At 44.8% G+C, this 17783-nt stretch overlaps 1 pseudogene across 1 annotated transcript; it reads left to right on the forward strand.

Annotated features, from left to right (window-relative positions):
• Window positions 1–766: 766 nt before the first annotated feature.
• On the forward strand, window positions 767–1427 carry LOC311315927 (transcription factor HES-5-like; annotated as a pseudogene). The gene is made up of 2 exons: window positions 767–891; window positions 1005–1427. The product of its transcript is annotated as a transcription factor HES-5-like (transcript).
• The last annotated feature ends 16356 nt before the right edge of the window (window positions 1428–17783 follow it).

Here is a 17783-nt window from a genome sequence, read left to right on the forward strand (position 1 = left end):
AGGTCCATTCAGTGTCCTGAGCAGCCTTTGTAGTGCATTGATCACTGGCACAGGACTCAGTGTGGGAAACTCAGAGCAGCTCTCTACTCACACTGACCACCAGAACACATATGCTACATCTGGACATCAACATGGCCAGCACATCACCCTTAAATAAACAATATTACTGAGTTAACAAACCCCTGACTACATCGGAGCAGTATCAACATTAAACATATTTTAAAAAGCAGAAATATAGAAGGAAATACATTTTGGAATTTTGCAACACTGATGATAACCCAAGGGTAATGTATGGTCTCTTGAAAGTAAAGATGTCATTTTGATGTTCACTTCATCTAGATCAATGACCATTTTCTCAGAGCTTGTATCTGAATCTCACATATCTCAATACAACGATACCCATGAAAGGGCCTTTTTCTTAATGCAGTGAGATCTTTTCCCAGTCTCACACGTGTGTGTAAATGATGAGCGTGTGCTCTGTCAGTCATTGATCTGACCATCAGGCTGCATATCTGCTCTATTTACAGGGTCACCACTTTCCCAGATTCACACAGCACTTAGGAGTCTCTCTCCATCAGCCCTCAGCCCTCCACCTGTTCCCCTGAGACGTGACCATTGTCCCCCAGCAATAAGAACACTGAGCATGTGGCAGCTCCACATTCCCCATTGTCCTCCCAGCTCTCCCATTGGCTACAGACTGTGAGAAACTCCAACCAGCCCAAGACCCACACATTCACATGGAGATGTGGGACTATATATAGGAGGGATGAAGCCACTAGAAATCACATTCACTCTACACAGAGACCTCTACAGCACAGAGATCCAGCCATGGCTCCTACAATCACTTCAGCAAGAACCTACTCTGAGGAGCACCTGACTCTCACCAACAAGGTACATTGAAGACCCACCGGATATTTAAACTTTGAATGTTAAATCATTATTATCTTCATCAATGTTCCTCTTCAGAATTAGGTTATTCATGTTTTCCTCTTCTCTTTCTGCAGCTAAGAAAGCCACTGGTTGAGAAGTTACGCAGAGATCGTATCAACAGCAGCATTGAGCAGCTCAAGTCTCTCCTGGGTCCAGAGCTCCACAACCAGCAGCCTGACTCCAAGCTGGAGAAAGCCGACATCCTGGAGATGACAGTTTGCTTCCTGAGACGCCTGCAGCCAATCAGCTCCTCCTCCTGCTCAGCAGCTGCCAATCAGGGATACTCCAGGTGCTTCCAAGAGATGGTGCACTTCCTGTCCAAGGAGGATGTGAAGACAGAGTCCCAGAGAAGACTGCTGAGACACTTCCAGAGCATGCAGTCATCCTCTGATAAGAACAGGAGGGACAGTGACATGCCTCAGCTGAGCTCCACAGCCCAGCACAGCATCAGTAAAGAGAAGAGTCCAGCCAACAGCGCCCTCTGGAGGCCCTGGTAGAGAACTACAGACTGGAGCTCCACATCCAGACAAACCCATATGACCATGTTGGTCAGAGCTGAACTTCAAGCCAAGGACAAAACTCTTCAAATTTGAAGAAATTGTTCTTCTTCAGAAGCTTAATAATGCCATTATTGAAACTATACTTTTTTAGGAAATATATTACATTTATTGAATACTACACTTCCTGAGTGTTAAGATAGCAGAGAACGGATATAATAAGCATGTTCAATGATTCATGTTTTGTTTCTGTGTTGAATCAATGATCAATATGATCAAAATGGGCATTCATACACCAATCTCTCTGAGATTTCCTTTGACTGATCTGTTCTAAGGTCAACACCTTGATTTATATCATATTATTTTATCTAATCTAAAATGTCATTATTGATATGTTAATGCTCCATGGTGGATGTAATACTGAGATTAGAGTGATTATCTTCTGAGAAGTTTGCATCATGCAGTTGATGTTCTAATGTAGGCTTGAGCTGTATAGTAGCATCACTGTTCCTCCATGAGGATTATCCACCCAAACTGGGCATCCCTTTACTATTACTCTGTGATTATTATCAATTGATCTGTTTTAAGATCACAGGATTGTTATGATAAGGAAATATTTTGCATAATTTTTTGATATGTGTGCTGGAAAGAGAAAACTATTTTCTCTGTAAAACTCCTGTTTATGTGAAACAGATCCATGTGTCTTTTATAAAGACATGCCTTTCAATGTCTTTCCTCTACTCTGTTAGAGTATCATGTGTCTTTTATGAAGACAGTTGTTCAATGTCTTTCCTCTACTCTGTTAAAGTATCATGTGTCTTTTTGTTCAATGTCTATCCTCTACTCTGTTGTGCCATGTGTCTTTTATGAAGACAGTTGTTCAATGTCTTTCCTCTACTCTGTTAGAGTACCATGTGTCTTTTATAAAGACAGTTGTTCAATGCCTATCCTCTACTCTGTTAGAGTATCATGTGTCTTTTATAAAGACAGTTGTTCAATGTCTTTCCTCTACTCTGTTAGAGTATCATGTGTCTTTTATAAAGACAGTTGTTCAATGTCTATCTTCTACTCTGTTAGAGTACCATGTGTCTTGGAGATGTGTCCAAGTTCTGTTGTGATGATGTTTCATCATCCTACCTGCCTCAATTTGAGGTTTTTAAATCCAAAACAATGAGACTCTGAGTCAGGTTGAATAAACAAAAGCAATTAAATGCATTTCTCTGGTCTTTTGCATTATTAGGCTCATCATCACTGTAGTGAAGTGTCTAATCAAGATGTTATTGTTGATACGGTAGATGAACTAATCAGGTAATTATCTACGTAGGTGTTTCTCCACTCAAATCAAGAAACAAGGATTGCAATCTTTATAATATTACATGACATAATTGCATATTTATATAATGCAAGGTATCCATATTGATTTATATTGATGCATATTTCATACTGTTAGATATAGCCAGTGAGATCACAAAATGCATATTAAGTGAAGGAATCTCCTCTTTTACAATGGTTTTTAGTTAATCACTGTTTGACAAGTTTTAGATATTTTATCCTATGATTTGGATCTGAAGGATGTCATTTAAACAATTTCAGGAATTTGCTGATTTTAAATAGTAATTTTGTTCAAAAATGTTTAAAGCTACTTTTTCCCTCCTCAATAATGAGGTCACACGCCATAGTTAATGTGAACTGCAGTAAGACACACTTCTATTGTTCCCTCACTGAACGTCATGAATGGACAGTGTGGGAAACCAAGGAGAACTCCCTCACAGACACCCTGTGGGACAATAGATGAAGACCCCTACCCTGGGGGTCAGAGGACAGGGAGGGAGGGCTCTGGCCATCTAATATGTCACAAAGTATATTTTCAATAATCCGATACATTTATTCAAAATACACAAAAATCATTTTGAGGTGCTTCAAACTGTATTCATGTCTAAGATTAGTGTGATACCAGTTATTACATTACATTAGTCATTTAGCAGACGCTTTTATCCAAAGCGACTAACAATAATTGCATTTAACGTAGGAAGAGCCAATGTACTACTACTTGCCAGAACTCACAAGTGCATCTTCTTTCTAAAACAAACAAGTGACTAAGAGCATAATCTAGTGCTGAAGCAAAGTGCAAGAATCACAATCTAATTATAATTTCTATCATGTTTACTTGACCTATGTTCCAACCAGATTATAGCTGAAAAGAATGAAACTGCTTCTCTGTTAAACAGGACTATGAAAATAATCAGGATGGATCAACTAGGCAAAACTAAACCGTTTTTCACAATTAATTGCTGAGTTAAGAGCAACTCAAAGTAAAATATATTCTGCTATAGCCCCAAGGAAGTCTGTTACTTGCAAGATAATTCTGCTCTGACCCTTCAATACAGTACACTAATGGTTTGATGAAGATTTTCACTAAACGTGTTCAAACAAACAGCTTGAGCTAAATTATTTTAATACTGAGTGTTACGTCCCCTACTCAGATGTAATAATAAAGGTGTAAAGGTGTAATAACTAGGGGGGAGAGGGGAACGCAACAGCCTGTGTCTAGACCCACCGGGCCGATGTAACAAGACAGTACTAGGTGATGGAGTGCTGTATGGAACCAGGCAGGGAAAACCAAAGATAACATTCGTCACTAAAAAATGATTTATTACCGCCCACAACAAATGACAATGAACAGAAAATCCACAAGACAACAAAACCACAAAGGGGGAAATAAATGAATTAACAGAGGGCAGGAGATAAGGGACCTAGGGAGAAGGACTGTGAACGGTGCCACTAAGAAGCACGGCCCTACCTTCCCTACACCTCTACCCTATAGACCCTAACAATATCTAACTGAAAACAGAACTAGAGGCCCTAACTAGCTGTCTATCTAAACCTAAACCGGAACCTTACCTACCTGCTACAAAAAGACGTGGCAGCCGCTCACTCTTACCTAGTGTGTTTAACAGAGGGTTACCTACGTGGTGAAAATGTATACCCCAGGGTATCTTACCTAAAGCCCTTCTCCCAGGAGCGGAAGAACACAAGGGGAGATAACAAATGCACAGTAAACCCAAACACAACTAGAACTAAGGTAGGTAGGTTGTCAAACAGAAGTACACAAACAGTAGGCTATAAGAAAACTAAGGTCAATCAACATCACAATCACATACAACATACCCCTCTGTCTCCCTCTAACAAACAGGGAACACAGACACACATATATAGGGGGAAGGCCGCCTGCTGATTGGGCAGGAGATGATTGGGGAGTTGATTGCTGATGGCAGCCAGGTGGTAGCAGTGGCAGCCAGGAGGATGGCAGGAGACAATGATTGACAGGACGAATGACAAGGGAGGGTGCACACAGCATGGACAGACACCTGGGGGAGACAAACATGAACAGTAACAAAGCACAGGACAGACAATACGTAACACCCCCACCCTTAAAGAACAAACCCGTGGGTTTGTGGCAATGCTTTCAAGACAAATCTCAATGAACTCAAAGTACTGTATAACCTTGTTTGGCCATAGCAAAAAAAACAACAAAGGCCCTGGCAAAATGCCCAGTCATGTGCTATACTAACAAAAAAACTGCTTCAAAAACAAAGCACCAAAAATAGCCTATTACCTCATGGACTCATTTTAGCAGTGGACCCGAGAGAGGGCATCGACATTCTCGGACCCCTTTTTGTGGCGCACCACCAATGGAACACCCTGAACCAGTAACGCCCACCGCATGAGGCGCTGGTTATGGTTATACATGCGGTTTAAGAATACCAACGGGTTATGGTCTGTGAAAACTTCATCTGATATGGGCTGGACCCAAGGTACACCTCAAAGTACTGTAAAGCTAACAATAATGCTAACGTCTCCTGCTCGATGGTTGAGTATCTGGATTGGGCTTTGGTGAACTTACGTGAGAAATAGCAGACGGGATGATCAACTCCGTCTGCGTCTTCCTGTATGAGTACAGCACCCGCACCTACAGCACTCGCATCCACCTCCAGCTTAAATGCTTTGTTGAAATCTGGGGCAGATAGAACAGGAGAGCTACACAGTAACGCTTTAACTGACTCGAATGCAGCTTGACACTCAGCAGACCACCGATAGAACACAGATGGACAGAGCAACCCAGGGAGAGGAGCTGCAACTGTAGCAAAGTTACGACAGAATCCTCTATAGTAGCCAGCCATCCCTAAAAACCTGCGCAGTTGTCTGCGAGTAGCAGGGGCTGGGAAGTCAGCGATGGCAGAGACTTTTGCCGATACCGGGCACACCTGACCATGTCCTACCTCCTTCCCGAGATAGGTAACTGTAGGTAACTGTGGCCTCACCAAACTCGCACTTGGCCAAGTTGACAGTTAAGTGGGCGTCGGCCAACCGTTGGAACACTACTTGCAAGGAATTCAGATGATCTGCCCAGTTGGCAGAGTATGACCAGGTCATCTAAATAGGCTGTGCAGTTAGGCACACCAACCAAGACTGTGTTAACCAGGCGCTGGAAAGTGGCTGGGGCGTTACACATGCCAAACGCCATCACTGTATACTGGAGGAAGTTATCTGGAGTGACAAAGGCTGATATCTCTGAAGCCCGAGCTGTTAATGGGACCTGCCAATAACCCTTTAGCATATCAAGTTTACTGACAAAGGTGGCATTACCAATAGTATCTACACAGTCATCTATGCGGGGTAAGGGAAAAGAGTCGGGGGTGGTAACGGCATTCACCTTACGATAATCTGTGCAGAACCTGCTTGTACCATCTGGTTTGGGAATCAGAAGACAGGGAGAACTCCACGGACTTGTACTGGGAACGGCTAAACCATGTTCCAACAAATAAGCAACCTCCTGTTGCATGACTTTTCGTTTGGCCTGATTAACCCTGTATGCATGTTGCTTAATCGGGAGCGCATCACGGACCTCAATATCATGCGTCAAAACAGACGTGCACGAGGGAACATCGGAGAACAGACAGGGAAAAGACTCGACCACATTCACTATGTCATCCTGCTGCTGTGGGGTTAAATGTGTCAAATGCTCACGGAGAGAGCCCAACATTTCCGAGTTGCTTAGCCTAGCACACTGCTGTGGCAGGTTGCGCAGGATAAAACCATCTGCATCAACAGCATCACTGAGAGCTGTGACATTTAAAACCGGAACACTGGCAACCTCATGGAGCTCACTTTCACTTTCTCTGGCGTGATACAACTTGAGCATGTTTATATGACACGCGGGACTGACGTCTCCTGTCAGGGGTCTGTATCACAGTCAGTCTCACTGAGTTGTCTGTCAACGACATAAGGACCACTAAAACGAGCTGACAGTGCGGAACCAGGAACAGGCAACAACACTAATACTTTATCTCCTGGTTGGAGAGACCGCTGGATAGCAGTTTTGTCAAAATGAGACTTCATCTTGATCTGAGAGGAAGACAATGCTTCTCTTGCTAAGGCACACGCCTCATGTAGTCACCCCCTAACTTGTCTGACATTATCCAAAACACTTTGGGGACCAGGATCTGTGGACATCATCTGATCCTTCAGCACCTTCAACGGCCCACGCACAGTATGGCCAAAGACTAAGTCTGCGGGACTGAATTTAAGGGATTCCTGCACTGTTTCACGGACACCAAATAACACAAATGGGATCCCTTCATCCCAATCCTTGCTAGTGTCAAAACAGTACTTGCGCAGCATAGCCTTGAGCGTCTGATGCCACCTCTCCAAGGCTCCCTGACTCTGGGGGTGGTACGCACTGGACACTGTGCGTGATGTTGAGGGTCTTAAGGACCTGAGTGAACAACTTGGACAGAAAGTTAGATCCTTGGTCTGTTTGGATGACTTTCGGGAGACCAAATGTGGCAAAGAATTTGGTCAGGGCGGCTATAACAACCTTAGAGGTTATTTTATGGACTGGTATGGCCTCTGGGTAGCGGGTAGCAGCACACATGATGGTTATCAGAAACTGGTTACCTGATTTGGTGCGAGGAAGGGGACCCACACAATCGACAATGACCCGCTCGAACGGCTCCCCCATCACGGGAATTGGATAGAGAGGAGCTGGAGAGAGAACCTGGTTAGGCTTACCTACGACCTGACAGGTATGACAGGTTTTGCAATGTGCAGCTACATCTTGTTTCAAGGCCGGCCAAAAGAAATGCCTCAAAATACGGTCATATGTTTTTGTGACACCCAAATGACCGGACCAGGGACTGTCATGCGCTAACGCCAATACTTGTGCGCGAAACGGCTTCGGGACAACAATTTGCCGCACAGAACTCCAACCGCTGTCGGTTCCCTTCTTAGGCATCCATTTGCGTACGAGGAGTCCATCCTCTACCATGTAAGCTACAGTCGGCTTAGCAGCTTGCTCTGAGCTCACAACAGACAAAAAACAGAGCTAAACTAGCATCCTGCTTCTGAGCATTTCTCAATGTATCACTGGTAACAGGAAGCAATAAATCACTGGGTTCTGATTGTATATGCTTGTCTGGGCCTCGTTCTTTAACAAGACGGGGGGGTGACACATCATCTGCACTGAATAAGTGACCAAACACTGTCCTCTAAGTCACAAACCTCTTCGCCCACCCTCCGGGCCTGGGCACGGGTGACCACACAGGCTGGAAACGCAGCAGGGAATTCCTTTCCCAAACTGAGAAACTGGCTTGTCAGGAGGAGCAAACACTTCCAGCACAGGTAACACCCACCGGCGATATCACCCATGATTAACGTGACTCCTTTCACAGGGAGAGAGGATTGTAGAGCAACTTTAAAGTGACCACTGACCAGTTTGGAGTGCAAGCAAACGTGGTGTAAAGGCACTGGAACATGTCCCATTTCTATCCCTTGTAACAGTACACTGTACCCACATGAGGACACATCTGACCAGGGCAACACATCCGCTAAAATTACAGACTGCGCAGCACCTGTGTCGCGCAGTATACGAATGGGCACCACTTCAGAGCTGTCGTTCAATGACACCGAACCAGTGAATATGAAGGGTGCATAGCTCGGATCAGGTGACTCAGAGCGCACTGTGGTGTTCCAGCAGCAGGCATGGTCCTAATCAACCCTACAGGTTTACGGGGGTTAGAGGAGGGAGAAGACTGATTAGTCCCCTGTATCCGCTGCCTACAGTCTTGTATCAGATGCCCTTTCTTGTGACAGTAGAAACACTCACGAGTCTCTTTGGGACCAGGAGGAGCAGAGGAGTGGCCAGTGTTTGGGGCAGGCGGGGCAACCCTACGTGTCTCTACACGGGGTGTCGTGAACGCTGTTTTGTGGGTTAGGGCGAACTCGTCAGCGAGCACCGCCGCCTGGGATAAAGTAGTTACTTTCTGCTCATTACAGTACACCACAAACTTTTCTGGCACACTATTCTTGAACTCCTCAATGAGATTGAGTTCCCAGAGAGTTAAAATCAGTGACTTTACTAGCCTGCAGCCACCTATCAAACAAGTGCTCTTTCACACGGGCGAATTTGACAAAGGTTTGGCTATCTCTCTTCTTATACTGCCGGAACTTCTGCCTGTAGGCTTCAGGGACTAGTTCATAGGCACGCAGCACTGCCGCCTTAACCTTGTCATACTGAAGACCGTCTTCTAGAGACAAAGCAGCGACCACCTCCTGAGCTTTACCACAGAGTTTGCACTGTAACAGCAGTGCCCACATATCTTCTGGCCATTTCAAAGCAGCTGCTATTCGCTCAAACACACCAAAATAGGAGTCTACTTCAGCCTCTCGAAAGAGTGGGACTAAAGAAATGTTCTTACTCACATTAAACCGTTCCTTTGGTTGGGCTGGTGATGTAAGGGAGTCTGCAACAGGAGACATGGGGCTATACTGCGGTTTAGCGCGCGAGAGAGCAAGCTTCTCTTCCATCTCAAGACGCCTTATCTGGATCTCAGCATCGAGTTCAATCCTCCGAACCTGCAGTTTATGGTCATACTCGGCCTGTCTACTCCGCTCCCTCTCACGATTCTCCAGCTCCAGACGAGCCAAACGGAGCCGCAGCCGAGAACTGTCACCTGACTCAGGAGAGAAACCTGGATCAAACCTGGGAAGAGTGCGCGGCACTGCAGGCGGCACCTGAACGTCGGCCTCCGCCTTAGTTTCAGTGTCATCCTGCATGAACACTCTCTCAGGGGAAAACCGTGTATCCTCCCCCAAAGCAAGGCCAGGAGCAGGAAGGACCAACACAGGTGCAGACAAGAGCACACCTGCAGTCACCAGCCCTTCTCCTACAAGCTGCCTCAACTCCACCTTCACCAACCCCTTAGGCACAGAAATAGAAAAGTGTTCAGCTATGGCCTGTAAGTCAACTATGCAGCACACATCCAACAGAGCCTCTGAAGGACCATCAATAAACTGCTGCACTATGGACTCAGCCATGGCAATGAAAGAACTCACTAAGCACCACACCACCAAAACCACTTACCAACAGTACGACTATACACAAGCTCACAGGATAAGATATCCCGGATGAGCCCCCATTATGTTACGTCCCCTACTCAGATGTAATAATAAAAGTGTAAAGGTGTAATAACTAGGGGGGAGAGGGGAACGCAACAGCCTGTGTCTAGACCCACCGGGCCAATGTAACAAGACAGTACTAGGTGATGGAGTGCTGTATGGAACCAGGCAGGGAAAACCAGATAACATTCATCACTAAAAAATGATTTATTACCACCCACAACAAATGACAATGAACAGAAAATCCACAAGACAACAAAACCACAAAGGGGGAAATAAATTAATTAACAGAGGGCAGGAGATAAGGGACCTAGGGAGAAGAACTGTGAACGGTGCCACTAAGAAGCACGGCCCTACCTTCCCTACACCTCTACCCTATAGACCCTAACAATATCTAACTGAAAACAGAACTAGAGGCCCTAACTAGCTGTCTATCTAAACCTAAACCGGAACCTTACCTACCTGCTACAAAAAGACGTGGCAGCCGCTCACTCTTACCTAGTGTGTTTAACAGAGGGTTACCTACGTGGTGAAAATGTATACCCCAGGGTATCTTACCTAAAGCCCTTCTCCCAGGAGCGGAAGAACACAAGGGGAGATAACAAATGCACAGTAAACCCAAACACAACTAGAACTAAGGTAGGTAGGTTGTCAAACAGAAGTACACAAACAGTAGGCTATAAGAAAACTAAGGTCAATCAACATCACAATCACATACAACATACCCCTCTGTCTCCCTCTAACAAACAGGGAACACAGACACACATATATAGGGGGAAGGCCGCCTGCTGATTGGGCAGGAGATGATTGGGGAGTTGATTGCTGATGGCAGCCAGGTGGTAGCAGTGGCAGCCAGGAGGATGGCAGGAGACAATGATTGACAGGACGAATGACAAGGGAGGGTGCACACAGCATGGACAGACACCTGGGGGAGACAAACATGAACAGTAACAAAGCACAGGACAGACACAATACGTAACACTGAGTATTTATTTGTAGCCAAACAAAACTATGTACATGATGAGGTTTACCCAGACGGGCTCGTTGGGAACTGCTTGTGTGGGGATGAATTATCATTTAACAAGGCACACTTCTATTGTTCAGTGGAAGCTCTCTCAATGGGCAGAGTGTGGGAAAGAGCAGAGTCACAGATCAGTGTCATTAGCATCCTCAGTCCCACCAGCACCTGACTGTGTCTCTGGGGAATTGGCACACTTTAGGAGGGAAAAACAAACATGATGCAGGAAAGACTATCAGGCCTGTGGTTAGTATCCTCAGTCCCATCAGCACCTGGACCTGTATTTTTTGTGTGTTGGCTGTAAGCCGACACACCAAGGAGAGGGAATCCTTTTTGTCCGTGCTTCTTGCGTCTTGCGTCGTGTTGTTGACCTGCAATTCCATGGCTGCTACCACAAGAGGCAGTAGTCCCAGAACATAAAAACCAAAAGACTCCACATATTTCCCAGGTCAGTTGTGGCCGAGTGGATAGTGTGCTGCCTATCACGGCGAAGGTTCTGAGATGATTTTTGGTGTGGACATACCAAGGTACCATGACATATTTTGTCACTGGATGTTGTAGAAGATTGTGAGTTCGATCCTTGGTGTGGACATACCAAGGTACCATGACATATTTTGTCACTGGATGTTGTAGAAGTTATGTAACGAGCGTGGGTCATATCTGTTAGTTATAGACCCTTTAACAGCCTATAGTCAGCACAAGTAGCCTATGCGCGCATTCTTGAAACCGTAGCAGAGGAAGACAGACGAAATCTCCATTATTAAGCGTACGGACTGGACTGAGGAAATCAGAAATGCCTGCGTTTGCGGTGCCCATTTTATATCAGGTAAGTTATTTTGACTATCTGGTTTCACTGGAATGTCTGGTTGAAATGTAGCCCTTCTCAGTCCCGTTGTCAACAGTCGTTTGCTGGTGCATTCACTTTTCCTTCAAAATAAATTGGTGTCGGCCTAGTTAGGAGAGGCGCTCATATTTAGTCTACAAGTGTCAGATAAACATGAAACTTCACTTACCTAAGCAAGGGTCTATTTTAACAAATGCTGGGTTGAAGCTTCAAAGCATTGCCACCACCATAGAAGAAGACTACCTCAGAAAAATAATTTCACTCGGACAGAACGCGTCTAAATAAGTTATTTATTGGTAGCGCCAAGGCTTCAAAACCAAGCATTTGTTAAAAAAGACCATTTTGCTGAGGTAAGTGAAGTTTCATGTTTATCTGACACTTGTAAATATGAGCGCCTCTCCTAACTAGGCCAGACTGTTGTCTGGCATGAGCGACAACGGGACTGAGAAGGGCTAGTTGAAATGTAGGGTAATATCTGAAATAAACAGTAACCCATAACCTGGCTGCACGCTAAGCTAAAGCTAAGTTCAGGAAATGAAGCCCAATGATAGCTAGCTAACGTTAGCAAGCATAATTTGTCAAGGAGACTGCCTACACCATAAGCGCGAGTACCTACAACATGCGAATCAGAGGCGCTGCCCTGACTGACTGATTGAGCGACCGTCTTTTTGGCTGGCTGAAAAGTAGCTTGCGTTAATGTTCCTCCAGCCACCTAAAAGTGCCAGTTAAAGCAACAGCAAATGCAACGAAATATCAGTTAAGCGTAGCCTAATCTAGCCTATTATTTATGTAAGCTATGTAAAAAAGGCAGTGATTTTGGTAGGAGAAGACAGGACAAGCACAGAGTGGAGGGACAGGTGAGAGGAGAGGATAGAGGTTGTTGAGAGGAGAGCAGGAGAAGAGAGAGGAGAAGGAAGGGGACAGGGCAGGATGAGAGATTAGAAAGAGTGATGATTTAGAAGGAATGAGTATGCAGTTAAGCATCAATGGGCATCAAACATAGAATGTTTTATTTAATAAAAAAAAGTTATCTATTATTCTCACCCCATAACTCAAAATTAAAGAAAGCATATTTAATGTAGGCTAAACATGCTGTTTCAGTATACTTTTCAATTATATATGTCTCACGATTTTGTTATTTTCATTCTTTAAAAGTCACCAGAATACCAGAAACTAGGTCTCTGAAACTTTTGGGGGGAAGGACGCCCAGACCCCCGCTTTGGTATTGAAATCCTCCTATTTTAGCTGTCTTCAGCTTGGCACCACCACACCAAGACATCAATTCCACAGGAAACACTGGTTCCTTGTTCAGATCATAGAGAAAAACCCAAACAAACGAGCAAAGGAAAAATATGTTGAAATTATCAATGAAAAAGAAGATAACCCAAATCATGAAGACACCGCAAAATCAAAAGCCGGGAAAACCTAAAGATGCTTGTCTGCAAACATTTGTTATTATTTCATATTGTATACGTACAGTAACATCCCTTTCCAGGTGGTTTTAAGTGATGAACTGCATAACTTGTGTTCAGTAGAGGTGATAATGGACATTTTATACCTGTGCTACAACTTTCTGGCTCAGTGCTACAGAACTATCAACCCCTGTAGCACCAGTGCTATGTGCTAAAAAAGTTAATGTACAGCCCTGGGATAGGACTACAACACCACCTGTGCTGTAGCACCAGGAATCTGCTCTGACAACTGTTTTTATTCACCACCATATCATGTTATTATGCAGCTTAAATGTACTGTATGTCTACGCGACACAAAACAGGCTTCATATAAATGTTATTTTTGGCTGGGGAAAAAAAGGTTTGGCGGGTACAATTTTTCAGCTACCAGACATTTGGCTGGTGAGCTAAAAAGTTAATGTTGACCCCTGCATGTATGTAATTATGTCTTAAGTTTAAAGTGAAGGGATTAAGAGAGGATGTTTTTCTCCAGTAGGTATTAAGCAAATCGTAAACCATAACCTCCAATTATGATGGGATCTGCAAGTTAGGAATTTCTTGTAATATGGCTTCTGATCAGTATTTTTGTTCATTAATTGAGTTTTTTTCTGTTTAGGTACCATAAAAGAAAGTGAACTACCTGATCGACAAAGGGATGGCGTCAAGAGCAGCAATGTCATCAACTAAGTTTCTTCAACAACTATTAAGTTGGAGAAACACATGTGGACCTTCATTGTGACAACTGTAGTGGACAAAACAAGAACAACGTTGTGCTGTGGTACTGTGCTTGGCAGACCATGCACAAGCTTCACCTGAAGCTGGACCTACACTTCCTGATTGCAGGCCACACCAAGTTTGCCCCTGACTGGTGCTTTGGCTTGATCAAGCAGCACTATAGGAAGACCAGAGTGGAGACTTTTACTGACATTGCTGGGGTGGTGAGAGACAGCGCTCCTGTGAAGAAAGTCAACATCCCACAGCTTGTCGGACTTGAGGTCGGCACAGTGCTTGTTGAAAGCTACAACTGGCACCAGCATCTGAGTAGCTATTTCAAAAAGCTCCCAAACATTTAGTTACCAGCACTTCAGGTAATTATCATTGTCATGTATTAGCGATTCCATTTTATGGACATGGTATGGTTGTATTTTATTTGTGGCCAATATTTTAATGCACTATTTTAATGCACTATCTCCCTTCTGTTCAGTTGCAGCTTTGATGCTGGGATGCCTGGTGTGGTTGAGGCCAGAGAACACTGTGATGCAACATCAGTCAGGTGTTGGCTGCTGTGCAACGCTGATGTCCAGCCCCCCCAAAGATGGTTTTCAGGTGCAAGCCCCACCTGGACTGGACATGGCCAGACAGCAGTATCTGATCATGGATGGCTGTGACTGTGTCCATGATACAGGCAGTGCAATTACATAACATGTCAAGTACTGTATACTGTACAGTATTGCAGAGTAAGTTCTCTATTGTATAGACAAGGTGTTCAATTGCTCAAGTATTGTCAGGTGTTGATTCAAGTGATAGTGTACAGTAGTGCAGAGTCAGTTGTCTATTGTATAGACGAGGTGTTCAATTGCTCAAGTGTTGTCAGGTGTTGGATCGAGTGTACAGTGGTGCAGAGTCAGTTGTTTATAGTACTCTGGTTGTACTATACATAGGCCATCACTCTAATTATAACAATGGCACACATGCCACCCCCTGGACCAACAAGTGAACACTTGACACCTTGTCTATACAATAGACAACTGACTATGCATCACTGTACACTCGAACACTTGAACCAACACCAGAAAACACTTGAGCAATTGAACACCTCTATACAATAGACAACTGACTCTGTACTACTGTATACATGTGCATTACATGCCTCTCTTCTTTACAAAGATGGTCACAACCACAACATGTCCTGAGAGCACATGCAAAATAGCAACTTATGGCTAGTTTTAATGTGCATGTCTGTATGTTTAATAAAGCATTTAGGAAAAGTTTAAATCAAGACTTGCGTATTACCTATTCTGTAGAGTACTATGTTTACAATTGTTCATTCATGATATTATTACAATTGACCTTTCAAGTCTGCCTACACTTAGGTTACTTAGCTAAGAACCATTTTAATTACAATTTACTTCTAAGGGCAAATACTTTACTTTCATATCTTCATATCAATATAATATCAAGATCCTAGTAGATGTCCAAATAACCCACTGTGTCCTGGGTCTACTTATTCACCACCTAAAGGGAAGTGCAAAACAGCAAGTCATAACCTTTATCCAGAAACAAAAGTTGAACCCATTGCAGCAAAATAGCTAACATTACAGGAATCATCAGTGTAACTGCTTTAGCCACTGACCGCTACCATTAATGTTATGGAAGCTGCTGCTAGTTGTTGTGAGCCCATGAGCTTACTGGCTATCCCGCTCTCATTGTGCTGGATTAGCATTGGAAGCATTGGAACTGATGTGTCCAGGTGACAAGACCCATCTTTATTTATCGGACATTACCGTCCTACCAGTCCCGCACAGAAACAAGCCAGCCAACACACATAAGCCAGGCGTGACCTGGCCTGGTTTCTTCAGTTGTCGTAGTAGCCTAGTCACCTACACGGCAACTCTTTGTATTTGGGGAAGGTTTGGGTTGCTGCTTAACCGCGAACATTCCAGCCGCTGCGCTTTTATAATCCACTGCGGTTAACGTTAATCCCCATCGATCGCTGGATGAACTCCACTGCTGGACGGGACGCGGTACCCACAGGGTTGGACACGACACGTACATTTTAATAGGACAATGGACGGACCGGCTAAACTTTCCACCTCCTCGCCTGTTCAAGCGACGTGCCCGTGACCAAGGTAGGCTGGGCTTATATTACTGACTAAGTGGACTTGTAGGCTCGGGGCGGTGCAAAAGGCGGGCTGTAACAGAGCTGAGGGCGGTGACGAGACAGTGTGTGAGTGAACTGGTTGGGGGGGTTGGTGATTTGTATTATAATTGTTTTCTTAAAAGACGGACCTTTGTATTATTGGGGGGGGGGGGGGGGTGGGGGTGGCCCCTTAGGATTTGTATTTGAGTACCCCTGTTATAAGCTATTTACAGTCAGCAATAGCATCACATTGAGCCCACACACAGACTGAGGTACTGACTCTGACCAGTAAGACACTGGCCACAGTGACCATTGAAGACACAGTGGTGACGCCAACTAGGACTGCGATAATCCTGGGTGTGACCGTGGACGACCAACTGTTGCTCTCTGCACATTACATCCGTCACACGCTCCTGCAGATTCCTGCTCTACAACATCAGGAGGATTTGCCCTTTCCTCACTGATAAAAGGGCGCAGGTGCTCATCCAGGCATCCAGGTGCTCATCCTGTCATCTCCCGCCTGGACTACTGCAACTCCCTCCTTGCTGGGGCCCCAACGTCAGCCATTAAACCCTGGAACTTGTCCAGAAAGCTCCTGCTCGCCTGGTGTTCAACCACCCCAAGTTCTCCCACACAACTTCCCTTCTCCGTTCCCTACAATGGCTCTCTGTAGCAGCGCGCATCCAGTTTAAAACTCGGGTACAAGCCTACAGGGCAATGAAAGGAACAGCCCCCTCCTACCTCCAGGTCATGGTCAAACCCTACACCCCCTCCCGACCGCGACGCTCTGCTACCTCAGGGCGACTGGTTGCCTCGTCACTCTGGGGCCCCTGTAGTGATCGACACGGTCACGGCTCTTCTCTGTCCTGCCCCCGCAGTGGTGGAACGAACTGCCCACTGACGTCAGGACAGCAGAGTCACTTCCCATCTTTCGTCATAGGCTCAAAACTAATCTGTTCAAGAAGTACTACAACGATCCTCCCTCTCAAGCATGTAATGAAAAGGGATAGTTGATAGTTCTACATGGAAACTTGTGTTATGAAAGCTAAAGCACATTCTTATTTTTAAATACATCAAGGATACTTAGATAATATTAATAGAATACAGCAAGGATAGTGAGTAGTTCTGCAGGGAATATCCCCAGCAGCTGAAATAGACCTGAAACTCTAATTTGCATGATGCAGGTATGTGCTTCAGTGCTCTGGGAGGGTTTATAGCCCTGTGAGTTTAACACTTCATGACTGAGAGCTGTCCTTCATGACAACAGAACCCAGATCAACCATGACTTTGATCACCATCTTCATCTGGACTCTTGCTGTCTACATACAAGGTACAGTATGACATTTATATGATATACAACCTACACATTTTAATGAACTTCAGTATTCACTTCTACATGACTACTGGATGTTTTCTTGTTTACTTTTATTAATCCTCCCTCCCTCCATTGTCTCATCATCCTCCCAGAGTCCAGAGGACAGATCAGACTCCTGCAGTGAAAGCTGTTCTCCCAGGACAGACAGTCTCTCTGCAGTGTCAAACCAGCAGTAATGTGTATGGAGATTGTTACAATGGACAGTCATGGGGACACCAGTGTCTAGCCTGGTACCTACAGAAACCTGGAGAAAAACCCAAACTCCTGATCCACACTGGGACGACATCTAGATTCAGTGGAAGTGGATCTGGGAGTGACTTCACTCTGACCATCAGTGGAGTCCAGGCTGAA

Source organism: Borostomias antarcticus, assembly GCF_949987555.1.
Source record: "Borostomias antarcticus genome assembly, chromosome: 12".
NCBI lineage: Eukaryota > Metazoa > Chordata > Actinopteri > Stomiiformes > Stomiidae > Borostomias > Borostomias antarcticus.